At 40.2% G+C, this 26,986-nt stretch overlaps 1 protein-coding gene across 1 annotated transcript in view; it reads right to left on the bottom strand.

Moving 5' to 3' along the window:
• Positions 1-26,986, bottom strand: part of alk (ALK receptor tyrosine kinase) — a gene marked incomplete at both ends in the record, with an annotated part of 321,781 nt that overhangs the window by 165,281 nt on the left and 129,514 nt on the right. The gene's annotated exons all lie outside the window — the stretch shown is intronic.

Genomic DNA, 26,986 nt, shown 5'->3' with positions numbered 1-26,986 from the left:
CAACCTCAGATCTGACACTAAGCCAGCAGAGAAGAATCACACAGAGACCTTCAAAAGCAAATGGCCTGTAGCGGAGAAGTCATCAGACAGAGAGGATTTGCAAACTACATTTGGAATAACGCATTTTTTGTATTCTGCGTTTGGAGATTGTAATGTATTGTACATTTCTATTTCAAGAACTACCTAAAACCGATAGGGTCCACAGAATGAAGGCAGTTTTACTGCCAGGCTTTACAGAATCTGTGTGACACCAGCTCCAGCACTCCAGAGCAGCAGCTGTAAATCTAGATAGTCCAGATAATTACAGCGCAAGCCAGCTTTTGACGGCAAGCAGGCCAGTGATGTTCTCTTTGCTGTGGAGTCTGGGTGGGATTATCGGTGCCACACAGGCCTATCATAAACTCCTGAGTGCAGTGACACCAGAGGAGATAAGAGTTGTGCCAACCCAAAAGCCGCAAATACCATACTTAAGTAATGAAACTGGGCAGATCCATAGACAAGCACTTTGGAAAGGAGTGTTTTGTAGGGAGGTAAACACAATTACACAAATAACAAATGACATGGCAACCTCAAGTGGAGATCGTGTGGTGCATGTTTCCTCTCATACGGTAATGTCTTGTGTACAGAGATGGGCAGTATTTCAATTACTTGTATTTGAAATAATAGTTAATTTACTTTTGAGTATTTTGTCATTTGTATTTGATAGGGCCGATAAAAAATCGAATGTAATTTGTAACAAAATACTTTAGAGTGGAGTAATTTTGTATTTAAAATACTCAAAATACTTTCTCCAGTGTTAAGGCAGAAGTAGATTTTTTTTTCTGTCGGATTCTACCACTAGACCATCTGCATCTGATCTGCCTCTGAATGTCATTGTCGAATCAGGCATCGGTCAATTTGCCAAAAGTGGTGCTTTTGGCCCGCCCCTTTTTGGGGCGAAAAGGAAATCACCCCAGATCTCTTTCATTGACTCTCATGTTAAATCCATTTTTTTTCTTCACAAAACAGGGCTGTGGTTGAAAACTTAGATTGCTGTCTTGATTAATTTATCTTCATTAGTACACCGACTAAAAGGAGGTTCTTTCAAAGAGCGAATCGAGTTGTTGCACTGAGCGTTAGCCACCTTGACAGAATGTGACTTTATCAAAGCCGTATGATGTCCTTATTCGCAGTTACGTATGACGAGAGCACGGTGGGGATGGCCCTCCCGGAAGCCATAGAGATTGCAATGAGAGCCCTGTTTTGTGAAAACATGATAGTCACACAGCTGCTGCCTGCAAAAATATACAGTATATATACAAAATCAATCAAGTTGTTGTCTTTTAATAGCTTTGCTTAGTTACACGGGCATCCTCTGACTGTTCTTCCTGTTTTACTGGGTTCACCAGAGCTTTGTGTACATTATATAGCCCCGTAGCCAGGGCCTATAGACATATTTATGTAAATCTAAATAGTCTGAATAGCCAGGTCGCATTGCTAAAAATACTGATGCATACCTATATTCAGTGAAAAAATTACACTGACAGGTGTAATAGGCGGAATATGTGTGCGGGGGGAGGGGCGTGGTGGCGGCAGTCACAAACATGAAAAAAGGATACGGGACTCAAATGTTTGGCAACCACTGCCTTACAACACTGACAAGGGCCCGTCATAATAGCCTGCACCTGGGCCCGTGATAACTACGTTACGCCACTGAATAGACCAAACCTGAATGTTCTGCTATACCAAATTGTGAGAAAACTGAAAATTTCATAAAAAGTATTTCCTGTATTTTAAAAATACAAAATACATGTATTGTATTTTGTTACATTTTCTGGCAACAGTATTTTGTATTTTATTTTGATACATTTATTTGAAGGGTATTTTGTATTTTGTATCAAAATACATTTTGATGTGTTTTTGCCCATCTCTGCTTGTGTAATTATACACTTACAAGAAATGACGTTAATAAATATTAATACAGCCATACATAGTCTCAAAAAGCTCTGAAGGTGGTAGTCATGCATTAAGAGTGTAATTGACATCAAACTGGTCCTACCTCTTTGAAAAATACTCTCAATCTGATTTTTTTTCTGGTGAGCGAGCTCCTGAAGGATGACTCACATCCGCGCCAGTCTATGAAAGGCTGGCTGCTCTTCTCAAAGAGGGTACACAATCATTATTTTCTACTTCTGATGCTTCCTGAGCATTTAGCATAGAGGAAAGGGCGGGGGGAGGGAGGTGGATGAAAATAAATAAAAGAAAGAGATAGAAGGACTGAGAGGAATGGAGGTAAAGAAGTAACTGGATGAATGTAAGTGACACATGATCAATGTGGAGCATGCCTTTTGAGTCAGTCACACTTGAGATAAGCAAAATAATGTACGATGTGCAACATTAGGGCAGAAGAAAAACGACAACCAATTTCATGAACAGCATGATCCGACAGTTTAACAGTGGACAAAGAGCATGTGGAGACATGGGGTAAGTGGCTTGGGGTAAAGTGGAGCGATGTGCAGAAGCTACCAGCGGCCAATTGGAATGAGGGCTTTAAAACACCAAACAGACAAGGGAAGGTTTGTGTTGCTCAAGGCTGGCTGGGAGCACGGAGGTGTTTGAGAGAGGGACAGGGGGTAAGCAAGAAAGAGAGAGAGAGAAAAAGAATAAAAGAAAAAGAAAGAGAGAGAGATGAGCACAGATAGTTAAGACAGAAGAAAACAGATAGCAGGGTGACAGCAGCAGTGAGCCATGCTTCGTACAAGGCTATCTAACAAAGAAGAAGTACAATTCTCCTCTGCCTTAATTGGAATAATTAAATGACAAAGAAAAGTGAAGACTCATTAATGGCTTTGCTGCCTTTGAGCAATTCAGAATCATTTTAAATTGCAACATTATCTGTTGAGCCCATCATTATGCTTTTGTACACACCATGGATGAAACAACAGCAGCTAATGTCTCTCCTGTGCAGTCCTGCCAAGGCCAGTGTGGGAGGACACGCTGGCTGTCTTGAGCACCACTCTGTCCCCGGAGTGTGACATGAGCATTTATGTGGACTAGCTGTGGTCTCTCACCAGAACAAATAGGTAATTCTCTGAATAGTCACACAATTCAGCAGAAACAAGGGCTTTCTGCCTACTTGAAGAAAACAAACGGAATAGACAAAACATTTGAGAGGCTATTGAATCCCTCAGAAACAAACTCAGAAACATTAAACTGTGCTGAAAAACCGTCTCTTGCTAGAAAGAGATAAAATCTCTTGGCCATGAGTTGAGCCTATCACTTCCCCACACCGTCTTAGCATAACATCATGATTTATAAATGGAATTACAGTTTTCTTTGTGAAGATAATAAAAACAAAGATGATAAAGTAAATACATTAATATTAAAATAAACAGCCTCACACATGCATCTTCACAATCAGTAGGCTACTCCAGATGGTCAACCATGGACAGAATGAATCCATTTGCTAAGAGCCAACAGCATCACCTTGCCCCTGAGAATAGGAAATAAAATGTCCTTTTTCATGTTTTTAATCAGGCATGTATTTGTCAAGTGTATGTGGGTGTTCGTGCATGCATACGATGGGTTCATGGGACCATCTGATCATCCTATGTGTATGTATGAACTTTGTGCCCCCCCCCCCCCCCCCGCAACCTCACTTAGAGACCGTTGACTCATAGCTCATTTTGTGTGCTGAATCTGATTTAGAGTCTGATTTATGACACAATGTATAAAATGGAGGAGCTGTATATGAGCTCAGTGCTGGGCAACATGAAGAGGCGGGCAGCTCCCATTTTCCCTGTGTCATAGCCCTGCTGCCCTTTCACAGTTATAGTCCACTGTGAGTGAGATTTAGTGCTGATGATGACTGATACTTTCTGTTAATCAGCAATGCAGGCCCAAATGTATCTCTTCCTCTGACACTAATGTCATTAGGTGAGATGCATCGAGTCGCGAGTTCATAAGATTAGGCCCACTGCTGTGAGCTAACACAGTGGCTCTACTAATAGATCCAATGTGATTATCATGCAAGACTGCCTGCTGACAACCCCATCAGTACACATCAAAACCTACAGAACAGCCCCTCGGAGAGAAACACCATACCTCCACAGACTGTTCGTGTGTGTTTGGTGTGTGTGTGTGTGTGTGTGTGTGTGTGTGTGTGTGTGTGTGTGTGTGTGTGTGTGTGTGTGAGAGAGAGAGGGTGGGGGTTTCTAGTATGCAAATTCATGCATCAGACTGAATGTTATGTTCATGAATCTGTGTTGCTAAAGGGTTAATCCATGTGAATTTATAAATGTTCAATGAAATGTAATGTTTAAAGTTATACTTACACTACTGTGTTACATGCACTATGACTATGTGTGTAAGAGAGAACGTGTCTTTGAAAACAGAGAAAACTCTTGTGTTATTATGATACATATTACCCCATTTCCTGATTCACTGTCCAGATGTTCTGTTCTAGCAGGGCCAAAATCACCAAGCTGTGCCAAAACACACACCAATTTAGTATAATGACAGTACAAGTGATCGACAAATTGGTAGTTACGAGCAGAAGTCACACATGCCTGTCCTTCTGCATGTGTCAAAACTGCCAGACAGAGGGATTCATTTCAGGGAAAATTGCTTCTGAATTGGCTTCTAACATACATTTCCGTATTCTCAACCAACCTGCAAAATCAGGCTTTGTGCTTCCCCTGAAAACTATTTAAAAACTGTTCATGCTCAAGTGTGATGTATGAGGGATGAAGGTGAAACCCGACAGTTTTACTGAGGCCCACAGCACACATCTAAATTCAACCCTACAGCCATATTCAATGGAACAACACACAGGCATAGACATAGAAAGGAGAGAATGTGTTGTTAAATACAATTATCACTGGTGGTATGTGTGACATTCAAGTTCTGTAGGATATATCACCTGAATTGCTTCAATGTCACCCAGACAGAAAGGACAAAAATCTGGACAGAGAAATAAAACCAATTCCTTAAAGATGTACTGTACCGTTGTAGTACTCGTATATCCTCATGAGATTCCACATGAATATGAAACAGCATAGAAAGACATTTAAATCTGAAAAATAGGCCATTATCCTAAGCTAATTATTTACACAAGGCGGATGTATCCCTTTTATTAAGGGCTTTATTGGCTGCTAATTATTTGTCGACACAGGAAGACAGAACTCAATTGGATGGGCATCCATCTGAACGAGGATTGGAGTATAGACAGCCCTTTTCATTACAGTAGCGCAAACACTGAGTGCAAACAAAAGCCTGCTTTGGTAACCTTCAGTCCCACTCAGCAATGAGGAGTCTGGAGAAACAAGCCTCATCATAAGTCAGGGGGCAAGCGATCGATCGGATTAAAAGCGAACTCGTAGGAAGCGCCCAAGCCCTAATCAATGGAAAGCGATTAGCTGGGCTTTCAGAGATTGACACATGTAAACAGTGCTGCTATTGGTAGGATTGGGAGGAAAGGATTGTCATCCGGGGAAATGTCAAGACCTCAGGGTCACAACTAATCCTCTGGCGTCAGTCCTCGATCCACCTGCTGAAGCACTGGATCACAGTGTCTTCAGCAACACCAAGCTGTTGGTGCTGTCAACTGTCTGTGTCAATTGTCTTTACGATCTTGCTTATGGTTGACATGTGAAATTTTGAACTTAAGTCAAAGGAGATCCGTCAGTTCTGATTAAATCACTCTCCTCTGTGTCTCTAAATTTAGATAAATACCTGTGAGAAAGACATCAGATGCAGTGAATGTGAACGCTTATGTCAGAAATTAGTTTCCCCCATCAAACCATCAATCTCCCATCTCATGGATTAATTTCATTTTTAAGTATGTTTGAAACTTTTATCTGCTTTTCCAGATCTTTTTTTCCAGTAAAAAAAAGCCAAACGGTGTCAAACGGGAGACAAGCAGTGTCCACATGAGGGCTGAAAATGGAACATTAGGATCCTATGGCCTTTGTTTCGGTCATCAGAACATACCAACATGTCAAAAAATAAACAGATAAGAGATAGAAAAAAGAACACATCCCTTTGTGTGTACAAGTCCAAAGGCTTCAGATAGTCATACTCGGAGGCCTTCTTACCTCTGTTTCTCTAACCTTTGTCTCTCTCGTGAGTTATAGGGTCTTTCATCTTTCCCATTATTTTTTCATTCTTCTTTTGCCTACTTTCCAGGTTAACTTAATCTTCTTTTGTTGTCCGTGATTCTCTTGAATGGCGTCTTTTTTGTTTGCTTGTTTTCCAAAGTAAATAATGGAGGAAGGAAACGATTTGTGCGAGCTCTTCCAAATAAAGTGATTGACAGCGGAAGTCAGAATTGATAATGTGTCTGTATGTCTGTGTGCTGCAGGTGTGCTGTTGCTGCTTTGAGAAAGAAGTAAGAGAGGAAAGGTGAGAGGTGTGGCTCACTTTTTAGGACATTCTCAGACTTCAGCAATAGTGGTTAGACACCAGACAAAACAACCTCCTTCCTCATGATATAAACCCTCAAGAAAAAAGCTCAGGAGATGTGCTCACACAGGTAAGTGTAACATCAGACATGGCCTTGGACAAACCTGCCCTAGATATTCTCTCTCTCTCTCTCTCTCCCTCTCTCTCTCTCCCTCCCTCCCTCCCTTGGACAAGGGCCTTGTACAAACCTGCCCTAGACAAAATGCTGTCAGGAACAAGGTGATTTTGTCTGAGGGCCAGTGTTGAACACAGAGGATGTCTTTAAACATACACATACAAGCAGAAACTGAGAAGATGAAAGGAGAACTGAGCAGATGGTTTACAAATTGTGTGACAAGTGTGTGCAGTATGTGCTTGTGTGAGTGTGTGTCTGTATTTCAGTCTCTGAATATGCAAGTCTGCATTTTTACATTTGATTCCTGATATCTGATATATACGGTATGTCTGTGTAGATAGGCACATTCCCCTCTGTCGAATCTATGATTGTCACGGTTAAGTCCAATTCCTCTTCCTAGTTTCTCCCGTTTTTGCCAGTGTGTTGGGTTGTCTTGACGGTTGGTTTGGCTATTTCCTGGTTTCCTGAGACCAACAAGTCTAACTCTTTCGTTATCGTCCAGCGTGTTTTTCTTTTTGTATTACTGCTATCCGTTAGACGTTTTGAGGACATTCCCCTATGTCTGCATCTGCGCTTAGGTCTAATCCTTGCATGGGAGCCCTGACAATGATCTTTTCTAACATCTTCACTTTGAGAGTAGATCTCTCCCTCCATTTCCTACACGACTCATTTTCATCCTACAAAAGCTGGCTGCCTATACTTGTAGATAGGCAGCCAGATAGATTGGGCCTTCCGACTAGGAGGATTCCCATTAACTGTCTATTTTCTCATGTCCCTGACATCAAAGAAGCAAGATAAACCTTTTGTTTATAATGCTGAGCCCTGAAAAAGAGGAAACTATAAATACAGTTATAGGTATGGCAAACACAAATCATAGATTCATCTATAATAGAACTAATCAAACATTTTCATCAGAGCAGAATCCTTTAATGATTTTGATGTTAAATGTTAATTGAAAATAAGATTTGCCAGAAATAGGCAGTCAATGATTAGCTACTTATTATTAAGACAACTAATCTGTTGCTATGTATGTGCCTTAACATCATACAGTATATTATATTCTGCTTATTATACGGCTCTTCAGAACGTTCCAAAAAGCTCCGTTGATTTAAATGGGCCATCCCCAACGTTCGCAGGTGATTATTTTCATATAATGACCTGCATATAATGACCGCTGTGCTGTCAATGGCAACGGGTTTTGTGCTTCTGATATAGGTCTTTTGTATCATTCCGCAAGTATTCCACACTAACTTATCAATGGAGTTTCAGCGGACGGTTGAGCAGCTGTGTTCTAAAGAATGTTCAACGTCTTTGAAGTTCAACGTCTTTGGCGAACTATTTCTCTGCTTTTTAACACTACGTATAGTAACAAATACATTGTAAAAAGACACACTGTGTTAAGTGTATTTGTTTTTTTGTTTTGTTGTGGCAAGTAACCGTATAATAAGCGGGATAATATATAGAACGCAGGTCCTTATCGGAAAATAAGTCCCTTCAGGGCGAAGCAAGACACCTCCGCTTCGCGTCGGTGTCCGGTTCACCCTGTCGGGACTTATTTTCCGATAAGGACCTGCGTTCTATACATTATCCCTTACATAAACAATCTCCAACCTAAGATTCTACATCCAAGCATCCAAATATCTAGCCATTGCACACACAAAATATCTAAATTTCCCAATGGTCAATCACAAACTACATTCTAAATATACCTGCAACTGGAACATACCTGCAATATGAAATAACTTGTGCTGGGAGCTATGTGTGTTGATTGTTCATTTGTTGTATGTTTTGTTCGTTGCAAGCCTGCAAAAATATGTCTCTTTTTTTGGCAACTACTACAGCAGCATAGCCCCGGGAATGTATTTTGAACAAGGGATTCCAAAAAAAGAGGGCAGGGAGAATTGGTGAATTGGTGCCGCTGGGCAGAATTGGGCCTGGGAGGAATGGCGTTATGAGTGCGCATATAGACTCCATAGGCGCAGTGCTATAAAGAAAGGGACTGAAAAGATTAATCAGGCAACTTTCTTGGTTGGCAACTTGCTCATTACCAAAATGAATATCCAAAAGAATCTCATTGTTGTGCATAAACATGTCTTCAGACAGCACAGAGTGAAACATATTCTCTCCAATGAAGCAATTGAGTTCGGGAGACAAAGGGATTCAAAGAGGTTTTCAGCTTTTTGAGCAAAATAGCCCTTGTTTGTAGATGGAGTTTAGACATACAGAGGTACGGCTATGACTTTAACGTTGTTACATGGAGAACCGCTGAAGATGTCGCTGATCATTCTCAGCTGGATTTCCAGTCAGGTGCCAGGAAAGTAACCAACCTCTCTCTGAGAGCTACTGTTTGCATGCCAAGCTTCATAAAACTTGTAAAATTGCTCTGTTAAATAAAATTGCTCTGTTATTTGCGAAAAGCGGACTGCTTTTTTTTTTGCCACCCTGTGCCCAGCATCGCCTGACATTTCCTGTTCGCTGCAGATGGCGTGTGTAGTATTTTCTGCTTGTAAGCAATTTGGTACACCCAAGCGCACCTAGTGCACTGGCTTTTGTGTTTTGTAAACACCTGGCCACCCACTCCTACATCTGATCAAGTGCTTCACAACACAGGAGGCTAGTAGCTTAGCTTTCATTGCTTGCTTATACAGGCCTCAGATCTTGGCTCTTGTGTCTCCCCTCACACCTCTGTCATCCTTAAGCTGCTCCTCAGTTCCAATGATTTCTCTGTAGGCACTACATACATGCTTGATAGCCATTATTTGTATGCTCCATCTTGTTGCCCACTACCTCATTGCAGATGGATGACTCATGAATTACCAGAGCTATGCTCTGAATGAAGTTCATGGAGTCAGCGATAAGACTCAGCTCATGGGCGGCCTCTTGAAGAACTCAGGGCAGAGTGAGTGGTTGGCACAGTGGATGAGCAGAGACTCTGGGCATAGTTTTTTCAGTTGCACCTGAACACACAGTTCAAACACATGCCATCGCAGCTGCTGTCACCCCAAAAAGCCACCCTCTTCATTCTCAGGAAATGTACTGAACTAAACATCAGTTCCAGAACATGCCTTGCAGTATTCTGAGCTGTGTGGGCAGTTTAAGATAAAAAGGCATGCATTTTTTTAGAGCAGATATTTTTTGAATGGCATCACTGTGAAGCTTATACTTCTGACGCTCACTGAATTTTTTTTATGACATTCCTTCAGTTTGTGAAGCCTCCCTTAACAAAACTACTGTTACCTAACCACACACACCATCTTCCTCTATTTAACAGCTAAAACTGTTGAGGGAGGAGATGTGGGATGCGTGGGAGAAATTTCAACCAGGTCTCAGTACAAATTAATTCCTTTAGTTACATTTGCAGGTGTATTGTGTACACTACAAATGAAAAAGTATTTTTCTTTTCTCCATGGTGAAAATGCTTTGTGTTAGGAAGGGTAGAGCTCTCTGCATACGCATGGTTCAAGGCCATTAGCCCTCCCGTAGATGCTTTTAGATGCTATAATGACAAGGTCATAGATGATGGCCATCTATTTGTTCATATGGATGGAGTGTTTAAGAGCTTTCATGCTTACAGCATACCCTAGACCTCAAGTGACTAGACCAGTGTGTGACTGTGTTTGAATAAGTCTTTGAACATATTGCATATTTCAAAACCACTTTTCACAGTATGGTTATATGATAGATATTTTTAGAGAAAAATACAATTATGACATACAGTGCCCTCCACAAATATTGACACCCCTAGTGAATATGAGCTAAACAGACTATAAAAAATATGTCTTTGCTGTTAATCCTCTTAGTTTTTCACTCAAAATATTCACACAAATCTTACCTTTTCATTGAAGTAAAATTATTGAAAAAAAAAAAAAACTGTTGACATTAAATACATATTTTTCCCCAAAACATGTGTGCCACAATTATTGGCACCCCTAGAAAAATCTTTAATTCAAATCTAACTGAAGTATATTTCCAGTCATATTTAACATTTTTAAGTTCACCTGTTTGATAAGGAACTCTTATGAGGTCAACAATGACTTCCAGTTCCACTGGCGTACAAATATGAGGTGACACAGGCCAAATTCCATTAGTCATTCATCACTATGGGAAACCCAAATAACACAGTGACGATGTGCGACGAAAAGTTGTTGAGCTGCACAAATCAAGAAATGGACACAAGAAAATCTCTAAACAGTTGTAAATACCCATTTCCACTATAATGGAAATAATGAAGAAGTTTAAAGCGACGGGAGATGTTAAGAATCAGCCTGAAAGAGGACGTGTCTGTACATTGACCCCACGCACCGTGAGGGGGATGGTTCTACTGGCAAAATTATCTCCAAGGATCACAGCTGGAGAATTGTAGAGGTTAGTTGAGTCTTGGGGTCAGAAAGTCTCCAAAACTACCATCAGACGCCACCTACATCACCACAAGTTGTTTTGGAGGGTTGCCAGAAAAAAGTCTTTGCTGTCAATCAACAACAAACTAAAGCGCCTACAGTTTGCCAAATGTAAGTCAAATTTCAATGGGACCGAGTTATATGGTCAGATGACACCAAAATAAAGCTTTTGGCAACAAACATCAAAGGTGGGTTTGGCGTAGACAGAAAGATAGCCATATAGAAGAGCACCCCATACCCAATGTGAAGTATGGTGGCGGATCTTTGATGTTGTGGGGCTGTTTTTCTTCCAAAGGCCCTGAACATCTTTGGAAAGATACATGGTATCATGGACTCCATCAAATACCAGCAGATATTAAATTAAAACCTAACAGCCCCCTCCAGTAAGCCTTAAAATGGGCCATGGTTGGACTTTCCAGCAGGACAATGATCCTAGACACACCTCAAAATCAACACAAAAATGGTTCACCGACCACAGAATAAAGGTTTTGCCATGGCCATCACAGTCCCATGACCTAAACCCCATAGAAAATCTGTGGGATGAGCTGTAGCCAAGTCTACAAACGTTGACCTCAGATTCTGAAGGATCTGAAGAGATACTGCATGGAGGAATGGTCTCAGATCCCGTGCCATGTGTTCACTAACCTCATCTCATAATTGTGGCACACATGTTTTGGGGAAAAATATTTATTTAATGTCATTGTTTTTTTTTCTTTTATTAATTTTACTTCAATGAAAAGGTAGGATTTTTGTGAATATTTTGAGTGAAAAACCAAGAGGATTAACAGCAAAGATATATTTCTTTATAGCCTGTTTAGCTCATATTCACTAGGGGTGCCAATATTTGTGGAGGGCACTGTACATACGACTTACATATTATTGTACCTAAACTTGCACATAATTCAAACAAATAAATGTGAATGGATCCAATGTTTAAAGTTGTTTAAAGTTGCTTCAATTTCCAAAATATCACAGTATGTCAGAGGCACAAAAGTGGTCCCAGGGTTTTGGGGCTTAATGGCTTACTGTTACAGTCATGAGGGTTTCCAATGAATCTCAATGAACTTTCATTTATTTAATTGAATTATTTTGGGGTTCTTAATTTCTTATATAATAATAATATTAATACATTTTATTTACATGGCGCCTTTCAAGAAACCCAAGGTCGCCTTACAACAGTGAATAAAACATTGAATAATACATAATACAGCAACAACTTCAGTTGGCAGGACCTTTACAGGTTATAGGCTTGCCTAAACAAGTGTGTTTTGATGTGTGTTTTAAAGAGAGCGATTGAGTTAGGGTCAATGTTCCTGATGTTAGGGGGGAGGGAGTTCCAGATGTTTTGGGTGCTACAACACCCCCACGTTCCACGGTAATGCACAGCAGCTTACAACATCTGTTTGTTAGTGTTTTTAATTCAAAGATAATACTAAGGCCTCCTGCTTGGTTTACATTTAATCAAAACTTTTTTAGCTGAAATAAATATTTGACTTTTTCATTGTTGTAAATCGTTTGTTTTATATAATCTTTTCTGTTGTTTTAGCCTGTTTTGTAATTCATTAATTTTTTTTCTGTTTTACTATTAGGCCTAGGACCATTTTTTTTGTGTTTCCTGTTTCCCGACCGACCCTGATTAATCGGGGGTTTCTCAGTTTCTTTAAAATCCCATCCCGCAAAAACAATCTCAATTTGACAACAATCCTAATATAAAGGCCTATAAAGCAAACGTGCACTGCCCTTATTATGTTTTAAAGGAACAGGCTATTCTGCCGTTTGAAAGTTATTAAACAACAGCATATGCTGCATTTTAAATAAGGCGCAAACCGTCGGTTACAAACAAGGAGCGAACTGAGTGAGGATAGAAGGATAGGCCTAGAACATGGCCAAGCCGACTTTTTTTCAGAGGCCTAACACAACTGATTAGGGTGAACCGTCTGACGAGGATGAACCTGTAATACCTGCAGTGTTGCGTCTGAACGAGTTTCATTTCATTCCACTGTCTATGTCCGTGCGTGAGAGCGCCGAAGTTGCGTAGAGGCCAAGAGCCGTATTGCAGACGGATAGAGATTTTGAAAATGTTTAGCTCGCAACATATTTAAAAAAAGAACTGAACAAGTAAATTTTTTTGGAGCTGTGAACTTATTTCAAAGTTTTGAATTATGAACTGAACTAGTTCATGTAGAAAGTAAACTTTTCAAACACTGAATACCTGAAGCCCTAGATGTTCGAACAGCTTCACCAGAGAAAAGGCCGAAGTGTCGGGCGTTTATGTCGGAATGGAGTGACAAGTTCCCTTGGCTAAGGTGCGAGGTAATTGATGGTAACAGTAAAATGTTCTGTTAGCACTGCGAAAAGGCAGGACGACGCAACGGATTCACAAGAGGGTCCAATAATTTTAGAATCTCTGTTGTCATTGAACATTGAAGTCAGCAATGACCATGTTGCGGCGCTCAATGTAACGCCACAGCAGGTTGCGATTAAAGACCACTTATTGACGCGCATCAAACATTTATGTTTTTTTAATTGTAAACTTTTTACTATTGTAAACTTACAAACTTGCAAATAAACATGTTGCATTGTAAACTACCTGATTATGTAAATCTTTAAGCTACCCTTGCGTCATAGATAGATCTTTGACTGGCTTATCATTAAAAGAAACCATTATGAAACTGAAGAAACCCTTAAAAGAAACCATTATGAAACTGAAGAAACAATTATGCACAAAATTAAAGTATGACATTGAAAAAATAAATGTCCTCATGTATTTCAGTTTTACTCTGTTAAACTGTATTGTATCACTAGAGATTTGGCCAAAGTCTAAAAAAAAGATAATCCCTACCTACCTACCTACCCTATTTTTTTCAGGGCTGAAACAGGCCTGTGCCTTATTATGCTTGATATGAGGCACTCTGAAATACACTCTGTTTTAAATTAGCTAAATGTGCTTGACCAAAAGCTGTACTAACAGAGACGAGTGCTGTTGTTGATGACGCAAGAAGAAGTGTGAGAGAAGGGGGGATGCAATCAGAAGAAGAATATTCTTAAACTATGGCCACAATTTGTGCATTTGCAAGAAAACTGACATTGTTTCTGTTCGGTAGAAATAACATTATAACTGCTGATATAATTTTAATGCAATGTGAATCCAGTCGAGTGCAATGCCTTTAGGCAAATGTAGCCAAATTACTTCAAAATCCTGAGAGTTTTCGAAAAGCTCCTCAACAGAATATGTATTATAGTAATCATACACAGTATGTGGGAATGTGAGAATATCATGAATACAGGAAAGAGCACATGTATCTGAGGGTAATAGGATATCAAGTAATTTACTCAGCGCTTAATTCACCTGCTATTTTCTCTTCTTCCATATTCCACTGATTTGTTTCCGTCTCTATAAACGTATGCCTCTCTTTATCTTTTCTATCCATCTAGTTATGTAGGACTCTCTCTCTCCCCCACTCTCACTCAATCTAATGTGAAATTCCAAAAGAGAGCCATTTCTGTGGTCCAGCTGGCCATTTCCTTGCATAACTGTTATTAAACTTTGTTGCACTGAGCCTCCCAACTGGAACTGGCCTCAGCTGGTCCATCAGTTCAGCCTGGAATATGACTAAAGATGAAAGCATTTTCACTCAGATATTTACCTCATAAAAAGCTTTCTAGCTAAAATGGCAAGGGAAGAAGCTGTGGACAGAACTTTGTTTGTGGAAGACACGGTCAATAACAAACCATCCAACTGTGACTGTGAAGTAATATGTATGCTTGTTAATACAAATATGCTAAAACACAAGCAAGCACACATGCATTCCAAATCACTTGGGCATCTCCATCTTAAAGTACAACATGGGGGAAGCTAGAGAAAGGACAGAGAGAGTCAGTGACAGATGGGTTCTGGATGAGTAAGGATTGTCATCTGACTGCACTAAAGCTGTGGTAACAGCATCTTGTCACCAACTGGGCTGTTATATTTTCATACAGTACATGTGTCTCTGGGTAACACAGTTGTACCCAGTATTTAAATGTTGCACTCTTTAAACAAGTGCAGATATTACGTTTGTCACTATGATATTAGATCAGCACACCATTGAGGAACACTCCCTTAGTTGTAGATCAAGTGTTTCCCAAACTTTGTACAGTCCCGTACCCCTTCAGACATTCAATCTCCAGCTACATACTGCACTCATATGGGTTGCTATCGCCGGCAGGAGCATCCTCGATTGTAGGCCTTCTTAGTAGTGGTGGTTGGTGTCTCTCTGGACCGGGGATTCACTCTTTTTAACCATTTATCCATTTTCGTGCAGCAACCGGAATGAGCTCTCGCTTCTCTAGACAGTGCATAAGCTAGTGGAATTCTGACCAGGGAACTAACCGTTGTGCCTGTTTTGACAAACCAACTGTAGCTATTTTTTGGCAGTGCAAATATTTTGCTGAACACTACAATGTATACACGAGAGTATTTTTGGCATTGCGACTTGGCTATTCAGACTATTTAAGATGTCAAGTCTATGTAAAGGTCAGTTTGAAAATGTAATGGGCTGTTTCACATTTTTTACCTAGCGTACCCCCTACGTCCTTTTGCGTTCCCCTGGCCTGGGGGTATGGGTACCACAGTTTGGAAAACACGGTGCTTGTGGATAAATGCACATCTTTTAGACTGAAATAAAAAAAAAAGTGGAATTCAAGAAAGGGTCGTTTTCATCTTGGCTGTTGACTACTAATGATAAGAAAAAGCATTTTTGAACAATTTCTTATTGATTTTTGCAACAGTCTTTTTTTAATTTATGCAGAACAACATGTTCTGTGACTAACATGGGCTCCAGAGAATTTACAGTCCACACAGCAACATAAATCAGTCGTGGTTTATATGTTTTAAAATGAAACCCACACAAAACAACATCTGGAAATTGAGGACAGCCAGAGGATGGCTTCCAAACAACAGGAATGTATCATACAGCTCAAAGAGACATATCAACCTCAAAGTGGTTTCCAGCTGCATGCTTGCTGGAGAAGAACTCTATAGGTGGGTTCTGGCTGAACACTCTACAGTGAAATGGGAGACTGGTGGGACATAAATCCTATTTTACAATCTATTAAATAACACAATGTCTGACCACTCCAGACCAGCATCTTATACACACTGTCAAGCTCTAAATGAACAACTTATTAAAGTTTATTGACTGAGACATGGGTAATTGGTTTTCGTTTTCAATTTGGTAATAATTACAACTATCTGCAATGATAGGGGCCATCGCCATAGATTCAGTAAGAGGTAATTAATTGATTTATTTTGGGTCACTACTCGGCAGTGTCAATATCTCTTCTGTCTGCCTAAGCCATTAGATATGATAAAAGTGTGACGCAGAGCAATCAGTGCCCTCGCCAGCCCAGGGTAGGCGCATATCTGCCAGTAATCACATACTAAATCATTTTATTAGTCGCTATCATGATATTTACTGTCTTCCCCTTTCACTTGGGCTTGAAAGGCTTTTTCCCCCTCAGCCCTTCTAGTCTCTGAATTACCCGCACTGAAATGGCTCATTATTGTGATTCTGAGAGAAGACCTAATGGCATCTGTGGGTCTGGGCCTATGTGATTTTGTTTTCACCTCACAAAAAACATTATTATTACTCTGAATGGGTCTGCTTTACCTGCCCCAAGCCAACTCTTCATTAGCAGAGTCAACTGTTATCCTATCAAGCTTTGACCCTGCGGAACTTTAACATCCCACAGAAAAAAAACTTGAGGGAGAGAGAGTCTCAACAGGGGATCATGCTTCAAAGGCGGCCTCCTAAAATAGTGCAGGACTGATATGAGGATAGTCTCACATGGCAAAAGGTGAGGGAAAAGAAGAGAGCAATAAAACACAAAGGCGCTCCATTTTGTTCAGGGGAAAGGCAACAAGTTGTCCGCATGTACAGCCTAATCCAGCTAAGGCAGAGGCAGGCTTAAGGAAAGCGGGCAGTTCTGATCTGATGTCTTAATCTTTGATTAGACTCACAAAAAAAGAAGTGGTGGAGGTGGAGTTGAGGGGGAGAGCCAAGGCTAGGCCTGCTTTGTTGATAATTGCTTCAAAGCCCCTTCCGAAGGTAAGACACACAAAGAAGAGCCTGCCACTCAATCAGTCTAGGCTTGAAGTGCACTTTCTATACAGTGAATGAAAATGGCACAACAACACCTATGGCCCCTTTACGCATGGACATGGAGTGTGTTTTCTGTGTCTGTATCACATGGGCTTACTGACTGCATAGGATAACAGGGGTCAATGCACACAAGACCCAACTTTGATTGGATCGCATTAAAGAGTCCTTAATAAAGTGACCAGGGCTCTCATGTATAAAACCTTGCATAGATTTTAAACCATAACATAGCGTGTACACAAAGCTGGAAAGCTGTGTACACATAAAACAATCTAGATTTATGAAACCATGCGCAGGCAAGATTTCACGCACAGCCTGATTCAGCGCACGAGCAGCACACTCCACACTCTCCTCCCTCAATTCCACTCATTTTAATATGCTAATTAATATAAATAGGCCTAGGCTACCAACGTGTTCAGATTAAAGCTAACTGGCAGAAGCAAGCAGCAAATCAACCATAAAGGTATTTTTAGTAAAGGTGGAAGTGCGCTTATCCAGATAACAGGCAAAAAGTCTGTTATCTGCCATTAAAAGCAAAAGAAAACAGTTGGAATGGCAGAGTGTGACAGTGGCTATATACTGTATGTGGTGGGTTCAGAGAACGGCACAAAAATAATCCTTGGTTAATCTTAAAGCAGCCGAGGCAGTTTACCAGCCATGTCTGTCACCAGGCAGGCACAGTGCCTTGATGGGCAGTTGAATGATACATCAGAATAAATGCAAACATCAATGAAAAATAATTTCAACATCAGTTGTGTCCCAAGGGCAACTAGTCGCCCACCCTGTCCCATTAGGATTAATGATTCATGAGTATCTCTAGGCGGCCTAGTGAGATCTACAGTGTAATCGGACTGATTGGCAGCACACACATGAAGGCAAGTAGAACTTGACATTAATGAAAAGCATTTCAGGTGTTAACCAAATTAACCAAGACACTTCTGATGGATTTTGGTTTTCGATGGAGGTCTCACAAAGGAGCTTTAAAGTCTGAGGCTGCTGAAAAAGCTTGCTGACTATTTGAGGTCGTGAATGACCCTGAACTAACACTGAGACATAAGAAATGTTGTCGAGGTATATCTTGAGGAGTATCTGTCTCTGGTAATGGCATGTGCCCAAACCCATCATGTGTATGGGGAGGGGTGGGTCTGGGATGTGAGAGACCACCTTTGAGGGTTCTGGAGGTGTCGTGGGCCACCTAATTCACCGAAACACTGATGGAAACCCTAGTGGAATGCTCACGTAAGCAGCTTTGTTGTTGTATCCTGCAGCTCAGGATGATTGTTGGGCAGTCATTTTGTTAGCAGATGTGGGCTATAGACAGTGCATGTTGTACTGTGAAGAAGGGCCTTTATGGATCCCGGCTACAACATGTGTCATGTGTTGCGGCTGTCACCAGCCAGTTGTGCGTTCTTGTTGTATCCTTTTGCTCAGGATCTCTGATTGGGCAGTTGCTATATTGGTTAGGTTATGTTGTTGGGTATATTGTATTGTATTATTGGAAACGCAATTTTGCAACCACAGACTGTTTTTTTTTTTAAAGGACAATGGCCCTCATTCTCGACAGCAGATGGGAAGACTTTCAGAAGGACTTCAGAAGGAACTCCACTTCGGTGGATTTAGGAAAACATTTGCCATTCTCCATTGTTTTCTCACCTGCGATTTCTTCTGAACTTCAGAAGACTTTCAGAACACGAAATAGCAGTCGTAACTCTTCCGGAATCTTCTCAAATGCGATTCCTGGGGGCCATCTTGTGGTTATTTGAGGAATCACATTTAAAAAATCTGTCCGTGTTTAAAGGCTTAACGGCTGAATTTGTGAGAAATCGATGGTGATTGCGTTCACATCAACTCTTTAGACATTCTCGGATTTAAATAATAATACATAATAATCCTAATAATAATAATAATAATAATAATAATAATAATAATAATAAATACGAGAATATTTGTATCATTAACAATTACGTTTCACATTTATAGTCATGATTCTACGAGGTAGTATTTATTGTTACACTAGGTCTCTATTGCTCGTAGCTTGACTGTTCTCTCCCTTGTACGTCACTTTGGACAAAGGCGTCTGCTAAATGACTGAATGTGAATGTAAATATACACAAACACTGCAAATGTAAGTGAATACATAAATAAACACTAAACCCATTCTGTAAGAACTGTGACATGCACTGACTGCATTTTATACTACTACTCATGACCTGTCTTCACACTTATGGTGGCATTTTTTTTGATAAAAAAAAAACAAAAAAAAGTGTCTTCTTAAATGTGTTTTACGGACTTCGGAAGTTCAACGTAATAAAATATCTCCACCTTATTAATGAACACCTGTTACGAGTTGGTTTCGTGTGGATTCGGGAGATTCCGACAGCACACGTTTCTAAAATTGTGTCTCCTAATAAGGAGCTGGCGGGGCGTGTATGTATGCAAATCCACTTTCAGGAGAACGCGCATCAATCTAAGAAACTAATCGGATGGAACACAGCTGAGAAGACTTCGGCTGCTTATGAACGCATTTTCAAGAGTGCGGGAATGCAGCGGAGGCATTTCCCTTACGTTGTTTTTGCGAAGTCGTGTAAGAAACATTTCTGAAGAATTACAGAAAAAGTTCGAGAATGAGGGCCAATGATAGATGTAATTATCAATATATCTAGGGCTATCAGTGAAGTGACACACATTTATTTGGGGGAGTCATTTGAGGGACCCTGGGATAAGTCTTGGGATCTGAACAAAACTCTACATCGTCTCTACACTGTTAACCCAAACAGTTCTACTAACTTATTAACATTATGTATTCAGTACTTAAAACCTGGTATTTAGTTGACCCAACTTAAAATGTATTAGTTTTCTGAGCAAGTGAAGACGTTTTAATTGTATTGGAATGTATTTGTTTGAGTAAACATTGCCTGATAACTCAAATTGTTTTAGTATCTGACGTCATCAATGTCGTTGAGAACACCATTGCAGAGATCTTGTGATGAAAGACGGAGACAGCAGACTTAAGGTAAAGGAGTCGTTTAGTAATTGAGAGGTTGGAAGGTTGCTAATTCGATTCCCCACTCCTCCTTACCAAGTGTATAAGTGTGAACCCCTAAACTGCTCCGCATCTATAAATGCAAAATTCCTTGTAAATCGCTTTGGATAAAAGCGTCTGCTAAATCACATATGTAAATGTTAATGTATATCTGGCAACACTGGGAAGGCAGTCGACCAATGGCAGTTCTCTCAACAGTAAAAGCTTGCGCAAGAAGTTGGAACGTAAGGGAGATACCCTTTCAAAAACTTGTAAGGGTGTAAAAACTAGTTTGTGAAAGACCCAGAGAAAAAAAAAAAAAAAAATTATGAAAATGATAACAAAATAAATCAGTATAGCCGATGTATAATGTTTAAGTTAAGTTTACTTAAAATAAATAATATATGTACTCAAATTTTCTTATGTAATTGGTTACATCAAAAGTTTGAAGTACTCTGAACTTGTTCAGGTTCACAGTGTAAATACACATTCCCCTTTAATTCTGATATTGGCAATATCCTCTTATAAGGCTAAAGCTGTCATTGTTATAAGTCTGTTTTGCATAGCATTGCATACTATGTTTGTGCTTACTTACATGGCCATGTATTTAACTGCAAACACCCCAATGTGTTTGTTTACATTGTTAGAAAATGAAAGACATTTCTTGGCATCATGTACTTTAATTCTTTAAGTTAACACCCTTAATCCCTCTTTCAGATGCTGTAACTAGGCAGACACTAAGAACATCTGACCACAGGATGGGCTCCTTCCATACTTTGTCACAGTGGCTGGCTGCCAAGTCAAAACTACATGACCCAGATTATGGAGCCGTCTCAATAAATGCCAAGGAACAGATATTCAAACATAAACACACACACACACACACACACACACACACACACACACACACACACACACACACACACACACACACACACAAACACACACACACACACACACAGATCTTCTAATTGGATGTTGGGCAGACAGTGTTTTAATTACATCAGAGTGAACATTAGGAATAATGAGAGGGACCTTTTCTACTCCTTTGAAAGGTTGGCTGTAGCAGTAATTACCAGTCATTGTTTTATTTGTCTTATTCTTGGGGTTAGTGATGGGGAGTCGGGACACAGGCGGATGTTTTCAGCTCAACATCATTGATTGTAGGTAATTACCCTGAGGGGGTCGGGAAATGGGGGGTTGAGCATTAGACTGTTATCATGATAGACCAGCGCCACCATCTGGACAAGGTCAAATCAGCACAAGATATTTGGTGTGTAGTATTGCTCTTTGGTAAACACAATAGCTCTTTTACAGCCAAATGTCTTGAAATGAGATTTGAGCACAAGGACTTATTATTCATTGCATAACAACATGTAGATATGCTCCAGTTTGTTATATATATAGTGCCCTCCACAAATATTGGCACCCCTAGTGAATATGAGCTAAACAGGCTATTACAAAATATGTCTTTGCTGTTAATCCTCTTGGTTTTTCACTCAGAATATTCACAAAAATCTTACCTTTTCATTGAAGTAAAATTATTTTCCCCAAAACATGTGAAAAATCTTTAATTAAAATCTAACTGAAGTATATTTCCAGTCATATTTAACATTTTTAAGTTCACCTGTTTGATAAGGAACTCTTATGAGGTCAACCATGACTTCCAGTTCCACTGGCGTACAAATATGAGGTGACACAGGCCAAATTCCATTAGTCATTCATCACTATGGGAAAGACCCAAATAACACAGTGATGATGTGCGACGAAAAGTTGTTGAGCTGCACAAATCAAGAAATGGACACAAGAAAATCTCTAAACAGTTGAAAATACCCATTTCCACTATCATGGAAATGATTAAGAAGTTTAAAGCGACAGGAGATGTTAAGAATCAGTCTGGAAGAGAACGTGTCTGTACATTGACCTCACGCACCGTGAGGGGGATGGTTCTACTGGCAAAATAATCTCCAAGGATCACAGCTGGAGAATTGTTGAGGTTAGTTGAGTCTTGGGGTCAGAAAGTCTCCAAAACTACCATCAGACGCCACCTACATCACCACAAGTTGTTTTGGAGGGTTGCCAGAAAAAAGCCTCTGCTGTCAATCAACAACAAACTAAGGCGCCTACAGTTTGCCAAATGTAAGTCAGACTTTCAATGGGACCGAGTTATATGGTCAGATGAGACCAAAATAAAGCTTTTTGGCAACAAACATCAAAGGTGGGTTTGGCGTAGACACAAAGATAGCCATATAGAAAAGCACCCCATACCCGATGTGAAGTATGGTGGCTGATCTTTGATGTTGTGGGGCTGCTTTTCTTCCAAAGGCCCTGGACATGGACTCCATCAAATACCAGCAGCTATTAAATGAAAACCTAACAGTTCCCTCCAGTAAGCCTTAAAACTGCCCGTGGTTGGACTTTCCAGCAGGACAATGATTCTAGGCACACCTCAAAATCAACACAAAAATGGTTCACCGACCACAGAATAAAGGTTTTGCCATGGCCATCACAGTCCCCTGACCTAAACCCCATAGAAAATCTGTGGGATGAGCTGTAGCCAAGTCTACAAACTTTGACCTCAGATTCTGAAGGATCTGAAGAGATACTGCATGGAGGAATGGTCTCAGATCCCGTGCCATGTGTTCACTAACCTCATTATAGGAGAAGACTCAGAGCTATTATCTTGGCAAATTGAGGCTGCACAAAGGAGTTAAGGAGTGCCAATAATTGTGGCACACATGTTTTGGGGAAAAACATTTATTTAATGTCAATGTTTTTTTTTTCTTTTGATAATTTTACTTCAATGAAAAGGTAAGATTTTTGTGTATATTATGAGTGAAAGACTGAGAGGATGAACAGCATAGCCTGTTTAGCTCATATTCATTAGGGGTGCCAATATTTGTGGAGGACATTTTACTCTTTTCAAAATAAAACCATTAGAATTGAGCTATCAGCTATCCATCAAGTAAGAAATGAAAATCCAGGTGAAGATGAAGCTGAAGATACTAAAGCTGGCCAAGAAACATCATGGAAAGACAGTACCAACACATGACATTGTGCCTGATATGACCAAATCCATACGCCATATCTTCTCAGTAAAATAAAAAATAAACATCAATGAAATGCCATTTTAAAGGGTGTTGATTGCACAAAGATCAGACAGCTCCATACAAACACTTACATAATAGATGTCCTTCATGAGAAAAATTGTCTGGTAATGGAATGTATTAGAATGTAATGTATGAATACCTTTCTTAGATGTTGTTGAAGTGCGGCATCTTCAATTTATAGCTTGCCTGACCTTTAAAGATATGGTCTGTGATTCTGGCGAATGCCTGCTGATATTTGACCAAATGACCCACCGCCCCGCCCCCCCACATGCCTTCTCTGCTCTTGAAGAAATGTGTGGATTGGATGGTGAATAGTGTAGGGCTTGTCCGAGCCACTTTGCTGGTTTCTCATTTTGTCATCACTTGAAGTCAATAAGATGGTATTCCATTGTACAATTCAGTCAATTCAGTCATCCAGTAGAATGAGGTAGACTGGTGGACTGTCAGTGATAAAGTCTTGCAAAATGCAGGAAAATATGCTCAGGGGAGCAACCTCACTGCTCAAAAAAGCGATGCGTTTGTATAGCACTGTCTTGCCCCAATGACCTCTGCTTTATTGGCTGGTGCAGTTCATTAACATACAGGCAAAATAATGTGTTGCCACATCTATCCCCACAAAAAACCTTGCCAGGCTTGAAAATGGTTGCTTTGTAGAATTGGGAAAACGGTGAACTTCCTAGTGTGGTGCCATAAATTAGGAAGCCTACACATGTTTAACCAGGCAGGCACAGACAGACATTTGACCTTCAAAATCCAATTCTGGCTCAACTCTCAAAGAAAGGCTTCAGTAAACTCTGCCTTCAAAAATATTAGAAGAATAAAGATTCCTATGTTTGCTTGCACTGGTATTAATATTGCCATTAGCTTGTGTATGGTGCTAAGTTTTAGAGCCCACTGTAAGAGAGAAAGAGTCACATACTGAGAAATGAGAGACAGTTTTGAGGACAATGAGTGTGGATGGGGGAAGTAGTCCCCACTCCAGCAAACAACATCCTCATCATGACAAACAATTATGCTATATGTCAAAGGGCATTATCCTATCTGTAATGATCATAGTGCCTTGATTACAGAAATAGCTATTCTCTACCATCAAAACATGAAAGCTAATTAAGCTTAGGTTTCTGAAGTCTTGTCTGGTGGCAGCCCTACAAACAAAAGTATTCTTATAATATTGTCTTGTGCATCACGTTACCACTGTGATTTCAATTCACTATTACAAGGATGTATTGGCTACTGAAACATGTTTTAATTGAATTGTTTGCAGACTAACATGGGGATATAGCCTATGTAAAGTAAATGTAAATTGAGGTTTCCATGGATACGGGCAGCTGGTTTAAATTATCCTGTACTGTTTGCTCTACCAGGTGAGGTTAGGAAAATTATTTTAAACCAGGTGGCTGATGACAGTGAAGGTGACTGATGACAGAAGTTATTATTCTGGCATTCTGGCAGTTTGGCATTTTGGGGTAAAAATGTCTAAATATCTTTATGTCCAGCAACAGATGAAATAACCGTTACTGCATAACTCGTAACTGTATGGTTTATTCTCAAAAAATAAATAAATGAGGTATGTGTGTCCCATGTTGGAATATCTTTCTGGACATTGAGGAGAAAAAATGCATTGCATTTACAAAATGACACAGGGTTCCAGATGACCACTAAAATGGTTGCCAATGCATTTCCTTCAGACAAGTGATATAGGCTACTAACGGCATGATGGACAGGGTTCATCCAGAGATGTTCTTAAAGGAGGAGTTAACAATATGAGCAGTTTTCCCACTGACATAAAAGTAACGACTAACTAGCTTTAGCTAGGATCACATGCATCATTATGAGCCAAAGGTATCATGCCTAGCGAGCCCTAACGACCACTGACCCCACAGTCTAAGCAGGCTAAGACCACAGAGTCAGGAGCTGGGTCCTTCTTGAGAATGCTTACAAGTGATCAGTGTTTTCTTTATGCTCACTAAAAGCCTTTATTATGCTATATTATATTGTATGTCATGACATCATGTCATGTGTAATTGTACATTTATTCAACAAGGAGGTTATGTTTTCGCCCCTGTATGTTTGTTTGTCTGTTTGTTTGTCAGCAGGATTACGCAGAAACGCATGGACCGATTTCCATCAAACTTTGTGGGGAGATTGGTTAATATAATTGCATTAATTGATTAGATTTTCAGATGTCAAGGTCAAAGGTCAAGCATTTTACTCACATTTGTGACAAAAAATAGATGTGTGAGCACTGTAAAATGTATTTAAAATGTATAACTCAACAACAAGGATAATGAGGCAGTGACTGCTCTGAACCAATGTTGTCTGTCAAAAAAAAAACCGTGTGATCCTCTCGTCAGCGCAAAGATCCCTTAACATACCACAAAAAATCAAGAGTGAACACACAGTGAGCTAGATAAGCAGCTAAGCTAGTTATCCAGCAGCATGGCAACGAGAGGTCAGCCCTGGTTTCCTAAATGAGGGAACGTGCACTATCAGTAGCTGATGCTAAGGGAGTACCACCAAGGTGACCCATGCAGCCCAAACAGGATCATGCAGATTTAGTTGTCAGGTGGCCTGCGGGCACCACCCTGTCCCAGCTAGCAGTGAATCCTTATAAGGAGATGCACACAGCATCACATCAGTGTTTTATTCTGGGGGCACAAACCTCACAAAACCAGTACACAAATACAGTCAAGTCACCATTATGCACCATGCACACATTTGTGATTGGGGCACATGCTGACACTCCTGGAGCTTCAAGCAAAACCCAGAAAGCTGGAGGCTGTGATGCCCAGGTCTTCACACCTCTGTCCACTCACTGGTTCATTTAGTTCAGCCTTTGCCATCACATTCTTCAAAGCGGCAAGTGACTTGGCATTGCCAAGAATCAGAGGCACATGTAAGATTTGCACAATAAACTGCTGCCTTTGTGAGCCTCTTGGGGGGCTTAACACAGGTGTGAACACAGTTGCACGGGTCAGTGAACACGTATGCTTCATCCACAGCACAACACCAGAGCAAAACACTACAACTTTCATGGCTTCACTTCTGTTGCAATGACATGGTGAGATGTGTTGTTGCTGGGTAGTGCACACATAAATACTTACACATATAAAGGTTAATTCAAAACCAATTTGTTTGTGTGAGAGAGAAAGAAACAGTTGACAATGAGAGACAGTGTTGAGGACTGTCACACATTAAAGATCTATGTGGGTTCACTGTAAGACTATAACTGCTGCAACAACATTAAAATGTGTCTATAAATAAACATCTGGCCTGTGTGTGATCTAATGGAGTATTTAACTTTAGTCCAAATCTGTTATGGAGAATTATTCACACAAAAGAGATCCAGAAGAGTTGCAGATTCTAGCCATCAAAATTGATGAGTGGTATTCCCAGCAAAATTGGTTTTGCTTTAATGAAGAGACTCAAGTGAACAGAAAAAAAGAGTCAACATTGCCGGCTGCCATTCTTGATCAGGCATTTTGACTTGTTCTTCCACCCACAGCAGTAGTTAAACTTTAACAAACCAAAACAACTGGAGTGTAGAAAGTCCAAGCAGAGGTTATTGGTAGAGTTGCCACTGTTATTTTCTCATACCTCTTGGTCCAAGATGCCCAGAAGTTTAATATTTAAAATCAGGTAACCAACCATTTCACTTGCAGAGGCTCTCTCCACACAATCCAGGTCTTATAACAACACCTGCCAAGAGAGTAGACAGGTCCAAACTGGCCAAAGAGCACAGGGTTGCAACATGTCAAACA

Source organism: Sprattus sprattus (assembly GCF_963457725.1).
Source record: "Sprattus sprattus genome assembly, chromosome: 13".
Lineage (NCBI taxonomy): Eukaryota > Metazoa > Chordata > Actinopteri > Clupeiformes > Clupeidae > Sprattus > Sprattus sprattus.
Note: the sequence above shows the minus strand (reverse complement) of the source record. Positions and strands in the feature narration are given on the sequence as shown.